Below are 13711 nucleotides of genomic sequence, written 5' to 3'. Positions count from 1 at the left end.
GTGTTTTATTCCTTAACATCTTTCATGCAAAACAAACATAAAGACATGTTAAAAACTACTACAAAAAAGGATATATACTCACACAACTCTTTAAGGAAAAAGCATTGAAAACACCATGACACCATGGTACATCAAGAATAAGGTGTATAGATTGAAAGAGGAATTATATGGATTGAAACAAGCGTCAAGAGCTTGATACAGTTGCATGATGCTTATTTGATGGAGGAAGGTTTTCAGAAAAAGTCCATATGTGCAGACTCTTTACATCAAGTATAATAAAGGTGATATTCTTATCGTCTGCCTATATGTTGATGATCTAATTTTTATTTGAAGCTGTGAGACTACGTTTATGCAACTTTAGGAATCCATGATGAAGGATTTTGATATGACTGTTTTAGGAAGAATGCATTACTTTCTGGGATTAATGATTATCCAATCTAGTGATGGGTTCTTCATTTCTCAAAGGAAATATGTTCAAGATTTGTTGCTCAAGTTTAAGATGGAGAAGTTCAAACCGGTTTGTCACCAGTTGATCCTAGCTTGAAGTTAGATAAGGATTTAGATGGTCAGGTTGTAGATCGAACCTACTATAAGCAATCAGTAGGAAGTTGGATGTGTCTCACAACAACTCAGCCAGACATAATGAATGTTGTCAACTTTATTAGTAGATACATTGACAATCCTAAACAATCTCACCTCCTAGCTGCTAAGCGCATTTTAAGCTATTTGCAAGGCATAATGGGGCTCTGTAAAATGGAAGGCAGTCCACTGATGATGGGGTTTACAAATAGTTATTGTGCCAGAGATCGAGATGGTAGAAAGAGTAGTATCGGTTTCCTTTTTTATGTTGGTATCAAATGTCATTTCATGTCATCGAAGAAGTAGCCCATTATAACTTTGTCTACCATAGAATCAGAGTTTATTGCTGCAACAATATGTGCTAGTCAAGCCATCTGGCTTAGAAATTTTTTTGAGGAAGTTAACTGCAAGTAGGCTTATGCAACTCCCATGTATTGTGACAATAGCTCAGCTATCAAACTGTCTAAAATTCCTGTGTTTCACGGGAGAAGAAAGAACATAGAAAGAGTCAAGACCAAGTAGAAGATATCTTCACTAAGTCTTTGAGGAAAGAAATTCTTCAAAAGGACATTAAAATAGACATACTATAATCTAGAATCTAAACCCACCTAGAGCAAGATTATATTATATCATATTAAAAGAAATAAGGACCAAGCTATGATCAAAACAACTTCAAAAAAAATATTAAACATGAAACAAGACACATTGAATTATTCATAACAACGAGAGAAACATAATTAAATCATACTAGAAAAATAATAAATTACTCTATAACCGAAATGATAGAATGAAATCATTAAAGAATGTAAGTAGGAATAAATCTAATCTACAACTAAGCAAATAACATATTTACAAGCATAGTTGACAAGAAAAAACAACAACGGGAAGAGTTTACCTTTTTCCAGAGCAATGAGCAAGAGGAATTCACCACCATCACAAGATGAGCTCAAGCGAAGCTCCAATGGACGACAAGAGTAAATGTTCGAGGCTAAATGTTTGTGGTTTTTGGTGAGAATATTGTTCTGTTCCCCAAAACTTTCAACTTCGATTTGCATAATAACTCATAATTTTTTCGTAACTCTATTGTAGATACTTGAGTTAGTTTTAGATGAATTACCTCACCCTTATCCAAACAAGGATCTATATGGAAATGTATAAGAAAAATTTAATCATAAAGGATCTAAACTTTAGATATGCATCTTTATTCGACGTCTGCACCCGAGTCTAAGCAATATTGGGTCTTACTATGGAGTGAAAGACCCCATGAAAGCCTCTAAGGCGAATATGCTTTGAGTGTAAATCCCCTAAAGAGGTGGTGATAGTTATGGGAGCAACAGGATCGGGAAAATATAAATTTCCCATAGATCAAGACTACCATTTTCTACTAGAAGTTGTGAATAGGGACAAAATACAAATTTACAGAAGTACTTGATAAATAGTAACAAATAAGGAGACTGCGGACTTAGTACTTTATTTCTTGAAAATGACATATCGTGACACGATATCAGGACCGCTATTGAAAATGAGTCGGTAGATCTATGAAAAGGTTGGATCTTGATATCCGATTGGATCCATTATAATCTCCTCTTTAGATTTTTTATGAAAAGAACCATATATAATTGGATCTTTAAAAACTAACAATATTCATTACGTAAAATGGTATTAAATCTGTAAAGAAGAAGGAATACTTCAAGTTTTCAATGTGTTGTTTCATTCTTTTTTGTAAAGGCAATGTTGTTTTGATGCATGTATCTCCCTAATAACGGATGAGACTCCTTACTATTGTAGAATTCTATTTTTGTACTTTCTTATCCTTAAGAATTTGTAAATAGTCTTTATATTTTCTAGGTCTTATATGGATTCTTTATATAGTTGTTATATAGTTAATAATACATGACACAATTTTCCCATCTTTGCTCTCGTTTGTTTATGGTATCAGAGCGTTTCAAAATTACAACGAGGTGATCTTTTTTTTTCTTTTTTCTGCTAAGTCTGTGAAATGACCCCCAATACTTTTGTTGCCCATGTTGATGGAGTGAATAACGCCATAATAATTGTGAAATTCAATCCTATGACCCAACTGCCTATAAAATTAACTGGCACTCATAATTTCTCCTTGTGGAAAGCTCAAGTTTCAATGCATATGTGTGGTCACAATCTCTATGGGCGTCTCAAATGCTCCATTCCTGCCCCCACTTGCATAATTTCTCACAACAATAAAGATGTTGCTACCCTGAGTTCGTTCTTTGGTATCGCCAAGATCGTTTAATTAAATATGCTATCTTGGCCTCTGTTGATGCTACACTTACCCCCACTGTTGTTGTCGCAATCTCTGCCAAAGCTTCTTGGGATTCCTTGTATACTTCCTATGCGAAAAAATCCCAAACAAGAATTTTTATCTTACGAGACCGACTGGCTCACCTTACTAAAGACTCTCGTCCAGTCGCAGATTATCTCCATCAAATTCTATCACTTTGTGATGAACTTGCAACTGTTGGTGCGCCTGTATCAAATCCGAAGCTCACTATTAAAAATTTCAGTGGGATCATATCTGAATTCCGAGAACTCTCTGCTACCATTCGTGCTTGAGATTCAACAATTTCCTATGAAGAGCTTTATGGAAAGCTTTTGGATCACGAGTTTTTCCTGAAGAAAGACGACGACAAAAGGTTTCTATCAACTAATATCATTGCTGCTATAGCAAAAAAGACCAGCTCAACTTATCCTCGCCAAGGTAACAATAATTACTCTCGCAGTCACCGTCCAGGTGCGAACACACTCCTCCCAACAATCAGCAATGTAAGACACAACCATGTCGCCCACAAAGAAATAACCAGCAGCAACCCTTTGACAAGAATCTTCGTTGTCGACTATGTGATCGCATAGGTCATTCTGCTAGGGTCTACAGATCTCAATCCCATAACCATCTAAAAGCTCAGGCAAACTTTTCTGGACGCTTTCCTCCTCAACACTGTACATGACTACCACGGCATCGAAGAGATCACTATGGGAAATGGTCACACTATTCCCATATCCCAAACTTGTAATGCTAACATAAGTGCATCAAATCATCATTTCAAACTTCTTAATACCTTATTCTCCCCTCTCATAAGAACTAATCTTATTTATGTTTCTCAGTTTTGTCGTGATAATCATTCCTCTATTGAATTTTTTCCTTTCCATTATCATGTAAAGGATATGAATACGGGGGAGCCTCTAGTTCGATGGCAGAATAAAGATGGGTTGTATGAGTGGTCATCGATCTGTCCACACGTTCTCCTCAATGCAATTTGGTTGTTCCAGTACGCTAGTGGTATCGAAGTTTATGTCATCCTAATCGTGTGTTGGATACTATCTTGAATAATTTTTCCCTTCCTATTTTAGATCATAAAGCTACTTCCACTTGTAATTCTTGTTATTCTAATAAATGACTTTCTTAGAAATTTATAGCACAGTAATAAGCACCTACAAATCCTTTTAGAGATTTATGGGGTCCATCTCTTGTTTTGTCAATTGATAAAAGAAGATATTATGTGTTTTTGTTGATCAATTTTCAAAATACATGTGGTTGTTTACTTTAAAATTAAAAAAATGAAACTAAATTTTTCAAAATTTGCATACATTGCTTGAACGGAGGTTTAACACTAAATTCAATCTTTTCACACAGATGGTGGTGGAGAATTTCAAATTTACAGTCCTATCTAAAAAAACATGGCATAGAACACTTAGTGTCACCCCCATATACTCCACAATGAGTTGCTATAGTTGAAAGACGACACCATCATGCTATTGAAACTTCTAGAACATTACTGCATAAAGGGTCTTTACCATCACACTTCTGGTGTTTTGCTTGTCAACAAGCTGTCTATCTTATAAACAGGCTAAAAACACCCAATATTCAAGATCCATTTGAAATTTTATTTCAAAATATTCCAAAGTATGACTCCATTAAAGTATTTGGTTGCTTTTGTTATCCATGGCTCAAACCATATGCCAAAAACAAATTGGAGCCTCGTTCTACACGATGTGTTTATTTAGGATTTTCGAATAAACATTACAGTCATCAATGTTTTGATCCTTTAACTTCGAAAATATATCTATCACATTATGTCTAATTTTTGGAAAATTAATTCCCATTTGAAAATATTTTTCCTCATTTCAAAAGAACACAAAATAAAAATGTCTCTTGGGAAATCTGTTCATCTGGCCAACAACCACGGGATAATACTCAAAACCCATGATTTTTTTGAGCTTACTTCACAGATTGTGCCACAGCCTGTGGACACAAATGCACCCATCTCCTCTGCCTCAACAGGTGCTACTGTCTTAGGTACTTCGATTTCTCCATTATATGATACTTCTTCTTCTTCTTCTCCAATGCCCTCGTTGCCCCATACCCACACCATCCAAAATCCTATTTTCAGCCACAATTCACCACAACAAAATGTTTCAACCTCGCCAGTTCATACTTCTTCCCAGTTAGATGCGCAGCTGCAATCGATAATTATCATATACCAACGCCGGAATAAGTCCACTAGTCCTTTGATCCAGAACCCTCTAGTCCAACCCACTTCCTCATCATTTTTCCCACCTCCCATAGCCACACAACCTTCCCTTGTAGCCTCTACCTCTACAGTGACGCCCACTCATCACATGATTACTCGGTCAAAGACCAATAGCCTTAAGCCTAAACAATTAACGCAGTTGTTCAAACAACTTCCAACCTACCTAGAATATTTGGGCAAGCTCAACAACTTCCACAGTGGCGTGAAGCTATGAGAAATAAATTTGATGCCTTAGTTCGGAACCGAACATAGGAGTTGGTATCATGTGATCTTCCCAAAAATGTGGTGGACTGTAAGTGGCTTTTCCGGATTAAATATAATCCTAATGGTTCTGTTGACAGGTGCAAAGCTCATTTGATTGCTAAAGGGTTCAAACAAAGACCTAAACTTGATTTTCAATGTACTTTTGGTCCTATGGTAAAGCCTGCAACTGTTTGGCTCTTTCTTGCGATTGCAACACAACAAAACTTGCCCATTCAGCAACTTGATATCAATAATGCTTTCCTGCAAGGCCCGTCTTGAGGAAGAAGTCTATATGCGCCAACCACCTGGTTTTGAAGCTTCTGCGCATCAAACGTATGTTTGCAAGCTGCACAAGGCTATATATGGTCTCAAATAGGCTGCAAGGGCCTGGTACATTGAACTCAAAATTACTTAGTTACTTTGGGATTCAATAAATCCCAATCTGATTCTTCATGGTTCATCTTGCATAATTTTGAGTTTATTGTTTATATTTTTGCATATGTTGATGACATAATTGTCACGGGTAATCAGATTAGTGGTGTTCACAACATCATTGCTAATCTTGCAACCCGATTCTCCTTGAAGGATCATGGTCCACTTCATTATTTTCTTGGTGTTGAAGTCTTACCTTATCCTGGTGGTCTTTATATGTGTAAACAGAGATACATTGCAGATCTGTTGAAGGAAGTTAGTATGCACAATTGCAAGGTGTTCCAACACCAATGGCTTCCACTGTTTCTTTTCTGGAGTCTATTGACGATTCTCTAGTTGATGGCTCTCTTTATAGGAGGATAATTGGTAAACATCATTATCTTTATTTTACACGTCCGTACATAGCATTTGCAGTTAGCAAATTCTCAGAGTCAAATGCACCAGCCTTGATTATCACATTGGGCAGCCATGAAGCGTCTCCTTCGGTATCTTCACCAGACATCTTCGTTTGGCCTTTGAATTTCCAAAGAACATGATCACCGTGTTCTAGCCTACTCAGATTCTGATTGGGCTGTAGATCCTCTCGATCGAACCTCTACAAAAGGTTATATTGTTTACCTTTGCATTTCTCCGGTATACTGGTCCTCTAAAAAGCAAAGATCTGTCTCCCGCTCCTCCACGGTAGCAGAATATTAGGCTATTGTAGCTACTGTTTCAAAAACAAATTGGCTAACAAGTTTACTCCATGAACTTTGGTTTCATATTTCCACCAGTCCTCAGATATTCTGTAAGAATGTCAGCACCACATAAATTTGTACTAACCTGGTGTTCCATAGTCGAATAAAACATATTGCTATTGATTTTCACTTGTTCGTGAAGAAGTTCAAAACAAGCATATCACATTTCAACACTTCACTCGGCTGATCAAGTGGCAGATATACTTTATCTTTTCTAGATCTTGTATAGATTCTTTATATAGAAGCCATATGATTAATAATACACGACACAATTTTCCCATATTGCTCTTGTTTCTTTACTCTCTATTTATTGAAAAAAAATTGCTTGCAATTGGCCAAGACACGCCTTTTAAAAAACTTTTAAACTTTTGACTTGTTATTATTTTTACTCATTGTTTCCACGACATTGAAACACATGGCATCATCTTGTTGGCCTTGAATTTTCTTGAAATGTGGTGGCATTAGTTGGACGACATAAGTTTGGGCCATAAATATACTTTGGGTTAAAATACTAAAAATGGAATTATATAATTTATAAAAAATTTAAGACATTAGACCAAATAAATAATAATAATTGACGTATTTATTTAATTTGTGTTATTGTTGTATAATGTACTGTATTATTAGTTTAAATATCATGTGCATTTTGATCGTTGATAAAATTTTATTGTATAATATAACAATCCAATTAATGTTAGATAACGACACAGGTTCAATTTGTATATAGTGAGCAATTTGGTATGAGTGTATCATAATCTTAAAATTCTTCTTATTCGTCTTTACTTATAATTCAATAATCTTATTTTATACTTTGCAGTATATATTTTATAGGTTCTCTACCTCTTAGTCTACTTTTCTTGTAGTTTAATCATTCAATATTTTTTATGTATCACATAATGTAATAATGGGGAATACCACAATCCATCCAAATGTTGTATTCATAAAATATACAATACAATATATCTCTTTTATTTAATTATTTTTAATCGGACTTTTTTTTCTAAATATAATACTTTTGGAGTTTGGTTCCAAAATTAATGTACCAAGAAAATTATTTTGTTAATATGTTGTGTAGTGTACGGAATATTTTGTACTATTAGTCCCAAAAAATAAAGTAAAAAATTCATACTCAATTGAGTTAAATATTCTGACAGTTGTGATTTTTTTGTTATTATATTTAAAATGGTTTTTTTTTCTTTTAAACATAGTTAAGTGACTTCAGCGTAAAGGAGAATATAAATATTAAAATGATCGCGCAAGAAATTGCTTGTTCTTGTCCACTCCTTTAAAAAATGATTTTTTATTTATATTTTTCATCGATTTTTAACAAAGGTTATTTATGCTCCATCTAAATCTGAATTCAAGTTGTAAAGTTTGATGTTGGGGGTAAAAACACTTAATAAACATTGAAAACTTCATATCCACAGAGATTTGAAGTCGACATATTATTTTTCACTCCACCACAATAATTAATTATTACTAAAAATAACTTCTCTTTTATTGAATTGTATGTAAAAGATTATAAATTACAATACTATATATTTTTTCTTTATAAGTTATATTATTTCAAGACATTCAACAAATTTTGATCCAAACTTCTAAAAAAAGTACATGCTTAAAGCCTCAAACATGTAAAGAGGCATACATTAAGAAAATAAAATCTTGAGTTGTCTATCTAGATATTAAACTTTGTTTACACTATAGTCGGTCAAAAAATTTAAATTTATATGCTAAAGTCATCTTCTCCCCACAATTTTTTTAACAAAAAATATCACTCCTCTATGTACGCAGATTTCGCGTATCACCTAGCCATATTTATTCAAGATTCAACGACTAAAAGAAATGTAACAACCTGATTGAAACTAAAAGTAAAATAAAACTAAAATAAACACCCACCTAGCAGCCCCTTTAAAATTTAAATTAACCTTAACAACCATGTTGTTTCATAGAAGGAAAAATAACAATTTTGGTTAGGATGTTATCCGAGTTTGATCCATGTCATATTCACATATAACTTTAAATAAGTCTATAATATATATTTGTCCTTAAAATTGAATGAACATGAGTGCTTAACAAAATTATAATAGAATCGCAAAATGGCTAAAAAGATAATCTTGACCTATTAGGGGGGGGGGGGGGGTTCCAACAATACACTTGAATTATTAAAAATAGGATAAAAGTGCCTTTGTTGTGAGCAAACTGACCCAATTAGGACCACCAAGTTTCATGTATCCCTTATCAAAATATTTTCATTAGTATTGAGATTGGACACTACCTTGACAAAAGATTACCCTCATTTATTTGATTTTATAAGAAAAAACAATACATCTAAGTAAATTAAGTTCAAATATGCTTAACAATATAAGAAAGAATTTCACGAAACATTTAAGTTGATCTCAATAAAATCTAGGATAGAATTTTTTGTTGAATTCCAAAAAACATTATTCCTATTTTCATATAAACAAGTTGTTAGCCTTTGAAATATATGCTAACAATATATGGTTATCAGGCGAATCATTTGTTTGAATACAACATGATGTTTTTTTATTTTATATTTAAAACTCGTGATAAGAAAAACATGAATCAACTATTTCAAGAATCTTTCAGTTCATTTTTTAGAAATTGAACAAGTGATGAACAAAAATTGATAATAAGCCTCAACGCTCGCGTTCTACGGGGAACTTTTTTGACTATTTACCTTCGCCGGAAGCATACCCATCTGCGGAGGGTTTCCGTATCCGTCTCCGCGGAGATCTCCAGATCGTAAGACATTATAGCCTTCGCGGCACTGGACTATATTTCCGTCATGCGGTCGAAAGAACACAAAAATTCTCTTGGCGGGGTCTGTTTGAACAGACCCGGCAACTAAAGGGACTTCTTTTTCGGGTTCCTTCGACTCCGATCACGGTTTCCAGTTGACTTTATCTCAGGTGACAGGGGCAGGAGAACACTTCACAAAATGCGCTGGGATCCGTAGTCGGAGAGAAAATCACCCGTTTGATTGAACACGCTGCCAATCAAAATTTACCTCTTATGATAGTGTGTGCTTCTGGGGGGGCGCGCATGCAGGAAGGAAGTTTGAGCTTGATGCAAATGGCTAAAATATCGTCTGCTTTACTCTACCTTGGTGATTAAGTTCCGCTTTAGTTGGTGTGAAATGAGCGGATTCTGGGATAGGAGGTCTTGTCGGTATGGAACCTGCGCATCTCGTTGAGCGTGGAGAAGCATTGGGAACCCCAATTTTTTTCTTCGGAGCCGTTTCTTCAACAAAATTGATAAGTGAAATAATATGACAAAGTAAGGAGACTTTGAGACCCACATATGACAACTTTACTAGAGGATTAATTCAAGTTCAACTAATAGAATTAAAATCAAATAAATATGATTGAAAACTAAACTTGACACAAGAATAAATCTAACTATAGTCCAAGATGAAGAAATAAGGTGAAAGACAGGTTTCAATGAACCCATAATGGAGACTTAACTTTTTTGTGTCTTTGCCCATTTAGTTTGAAGCTTTAAATGTCACGGCCCAAAAATGAGTGTGATGGCACTCGTCTTATCCAACATATACAAGTAAGCCTAACCCAATATCTAACAAAGTGCGGAAGTAAATGACAATCCAACAACAATTTCTATTATGAAACTAAGTCATATTAAGTCAATCTCCAAAATAAGGTTGTCACATGCACAAGCCTCTAATGTAAATATTAGAATTGAAATAAAATAAAAGTCTAAAATGAAGTTGTCTTTCAAATAAAAACAAATTCATAAACTGGAGTAAGGAAAGTTCACTAAGATGACAAGAAGCTACCTCACAACCCTCCACAAGATGCCTCGAAAACAAAAAGAATGACAGGTATCACGAAGATCCGGGCTCGTAACGTACAAAAAAATTGTAGAGGCAAGGAATAGTACCAAACAACGCCGTACCCAATAAGCAAACCCCTAAACACAAGTTAAGTGAACAAAATATGGGTACTCTTACATCCTATCTAAACCTCAGCGCTACAGCCAAACAGTTCACAGTTTACCAAACACACCACTCAATAACAAGACTCTATGAGATTACACATTCTCAATAACAACTCAATATTCAACAATTACAAGTTTCATAGAGAAATACTCACAAGATCAGCAAAACACGTGTTCAAGTTCATCAATAATAAAAATGTGTAATGCCATGAGATGTAATGTAAAATATAGTGATGCATGTCTTTCCTAACGATACACACTCGTTGTCTCTAAGTCTGGGACCCATGTGGACATATTTGTCCATGCATGGGGGGCACGACACAATCCTCGATAATAGTAACCATCACGGTGCGCGATACGTTCCTCAAAATATAGTATCCATCGCGGCGCGGGATACTTCCCTCGAAATGGTACATCTTCTTTAAGTTCTCCTTCTTTCTCAATGCACATAACACTTATCACAACCATGTCTTAAAATAATGCAAATGACATGTTCACACAAATAAAGAGGATATGACCACTTTCATAACACTGTATGATTCACAAAAACATCAACAATGAATCAACAAGCCTTTCACACCATTATTTATTATGAACACATCACACAAAAGTAATTACTTACACTGCCTCTTATTACCCTTTCTTTCATCTTTAGTATTAATCAATGTGGACAAGTCAACCGATCACCAAGTCCCATAACTCCCAAACATATACCACAAGGAAATACTCACATTTCATACACTTAGCAAGGGTTTAGAAGTTCACTTTCCTCAATCACTCAAGAATTCACTTCCATACTTGAGCCTTCCTCTTTCATTGAACTTCGAACTCAGAACAATCTATTCAAATAGATGACAACAATAAGATCTCAAGACTAAAAACACTCATATTACTTTGTGTTTAACTTTGAACCAACAACTTAATCAAATTTATAATCAAGTTTCTAACTCTTGATTCCAACCAATAAGTCAAATCTCATATTTCTTAATTTTCAAGTCTAGAGTTTAGTCTCCATATATCCAAGTAAAATAATTATAATGATTTATATTTATCATAATGCACCCACTATTTAACACATATCTCAATATATCAAAACTTTAATTCTAATATGATAATTTAATGAAATTAATTAAAGCCGAAACTAACTGCCCAGCACATCAATGGCGGACTACAAAACTATCTGCTGAAACCACTTATTTTCAATGTTTCAATTCATATTTATCGTTCCACTATTAATAATCCTAATCTAGGATTAATCATTGTCCAATGATTAGGACTAATCAGTGTCCAATGATTGAACCATAATACTTGTACACATTTATAACCCCAAGTTCACAAGTTCACATATTAGTATAAATTATACACGTTTTAACCTAAAAATCTATTCCTAGTTACACAAATATTTAATAGAAAGGATGAAAATATTTACCTTGATACCTCGAGATGAAAATATTGTTTTTTCTCCTCCTTTTTTCTTTTCTTTTCTCCCTTTTTTTTCTTTTCTTATTTGTGTATTTTTTTATCACATCGTTCCGTTTTTTTCATCTCTCATAAGCCGTGTGCGGCTTTGAACCACTTAGGTCACTTTGCCCTTTTTTAATTTTATTTTATTTACTTATTTGATTTTCTTTTTCATTTTTTTCCTTTTTTCATTAATCTTAGCAACAAAATAATCCTTTATTAAATCTAAAAATCATGTCGCTCATTCTTATAAGTCATATAGATAATTTCCAAAATCTACTAAAAAAGGTTAATATAATAATGCTGGTTAAAATTTCTAAAACGACTAAGAGGATCGTTACATTAAATTTCTTGGCCTTACACCCACAATATTAGGTTTCCTAAACTTTCATATTAGTTATCTTTACAAACTTTAAGGTGAGGCACAAAAACCCAATCAGAAGAACATGGGCTTCTGTGGATCAACATTGAAATGCCAAGGGAAAATAGGGAGTCAAATGGGAGGAATTCATGCACAGATATGGTAAAGAATAGGAAATAGAAATTATTTAAAAATACACAAGCAAATATGAATAGGGGGACTAAACAGAGAAACAGAGGAATTAACTCAAAACACTAGAACGGAATGAACGTGATTGGAAAGATACCAATAGAAGCAATAGCCAATATAGATGAGGCAAAGAAGGAAACTAAAGTAATCATGATATATAGATGTCACGACCCAATTTCTCAGGACATGATGACACCTAGTACACCCCTTTTGTAGTTAAACCAAAATCGTAGTCCCCAACCATAAGCAATGGTCAACCAAGAAAAAGACAACAACAAGAAGTAAGAGCATAGAACAACACAGAGAAAGGTAACTAACAAAACCATCTAAAGACCTGATATTAGTTAGTATTTGATCATCTAATCTAAAATATGAGTACAAGTCTTTTACAATTACAACACAAGTACATGTTGTCTATATGTACAATACAAAGATTAAGCCTAGCCAAAACAGACATAAATCTGTAGCTCCAGATGTCAGGATCTCACCCTAATCTTCGACATCCCAATAATTTGTTTACAGCTCAAAATCAAGGGTTATAACTTAACTGAAATCGACAAGGGGTAGAAGTGTAGTATGAGTACCAAAAAGATTACTCATCAGGAAACGCCCAACTAAACTCAAAAGAAAGCAAAAGCATAAACACCAAGTAATAAGAAAATCGTAACACAATTAACTAAACATGAGATACTAAAGTAACCAAGAAATAAAGAACAGAAATAGGAAACAAGTTTATAAAAGATAGGGTCATTAAACCCTTACATCAACGCTATTTTATAAATGTAAAAAATAACATTTTTTGTCGGTGAGTTAGGTTGTTTGTTAACATATAACTTTTAATAAATCAATAATGTATATTTGGTCCTTAAAATTGACGGAAGTTGAGAGCTTAACTAAGTTATCATAAAATAGCAAAACTGGTAAAAACGGAACCTTGAATTATTGGGGTGTTTTGGTCCAAAAAGACACTTAAAACTATTAAAATAGGATAAATGTCTTTGTTGTTAGGAAACTGACCCAATTATACCCGAATTAGGACCTAAAAGTGTCATGGATCCCCTATGACAACTTTTTTATTATTTTGAGATTGGACTCCACCTTAACAAAAGGTTACCCTCATTTATTTGGTATTATGGGAAAAAATATACATCTAAGTCAATTAGGATTAA

This window comes from Solanum lycopersicum, chromosome 12 (genome assembly GCF_036512215.1).
Source record: "Solanum lycopersicum chromosome 12, SLM_r2.1".
Lineage (NCBI taxonomy): Eukaryota > Viridiplantae > Streptophyta > Magnoliopsida > Solanales > Solanaceae > Solanum > Solanum lycopersicum.
The sequence above is the reverse complement of the archived record's forward strand: the minus strand, read 5'-3'. Positions refer to the sequence as shown.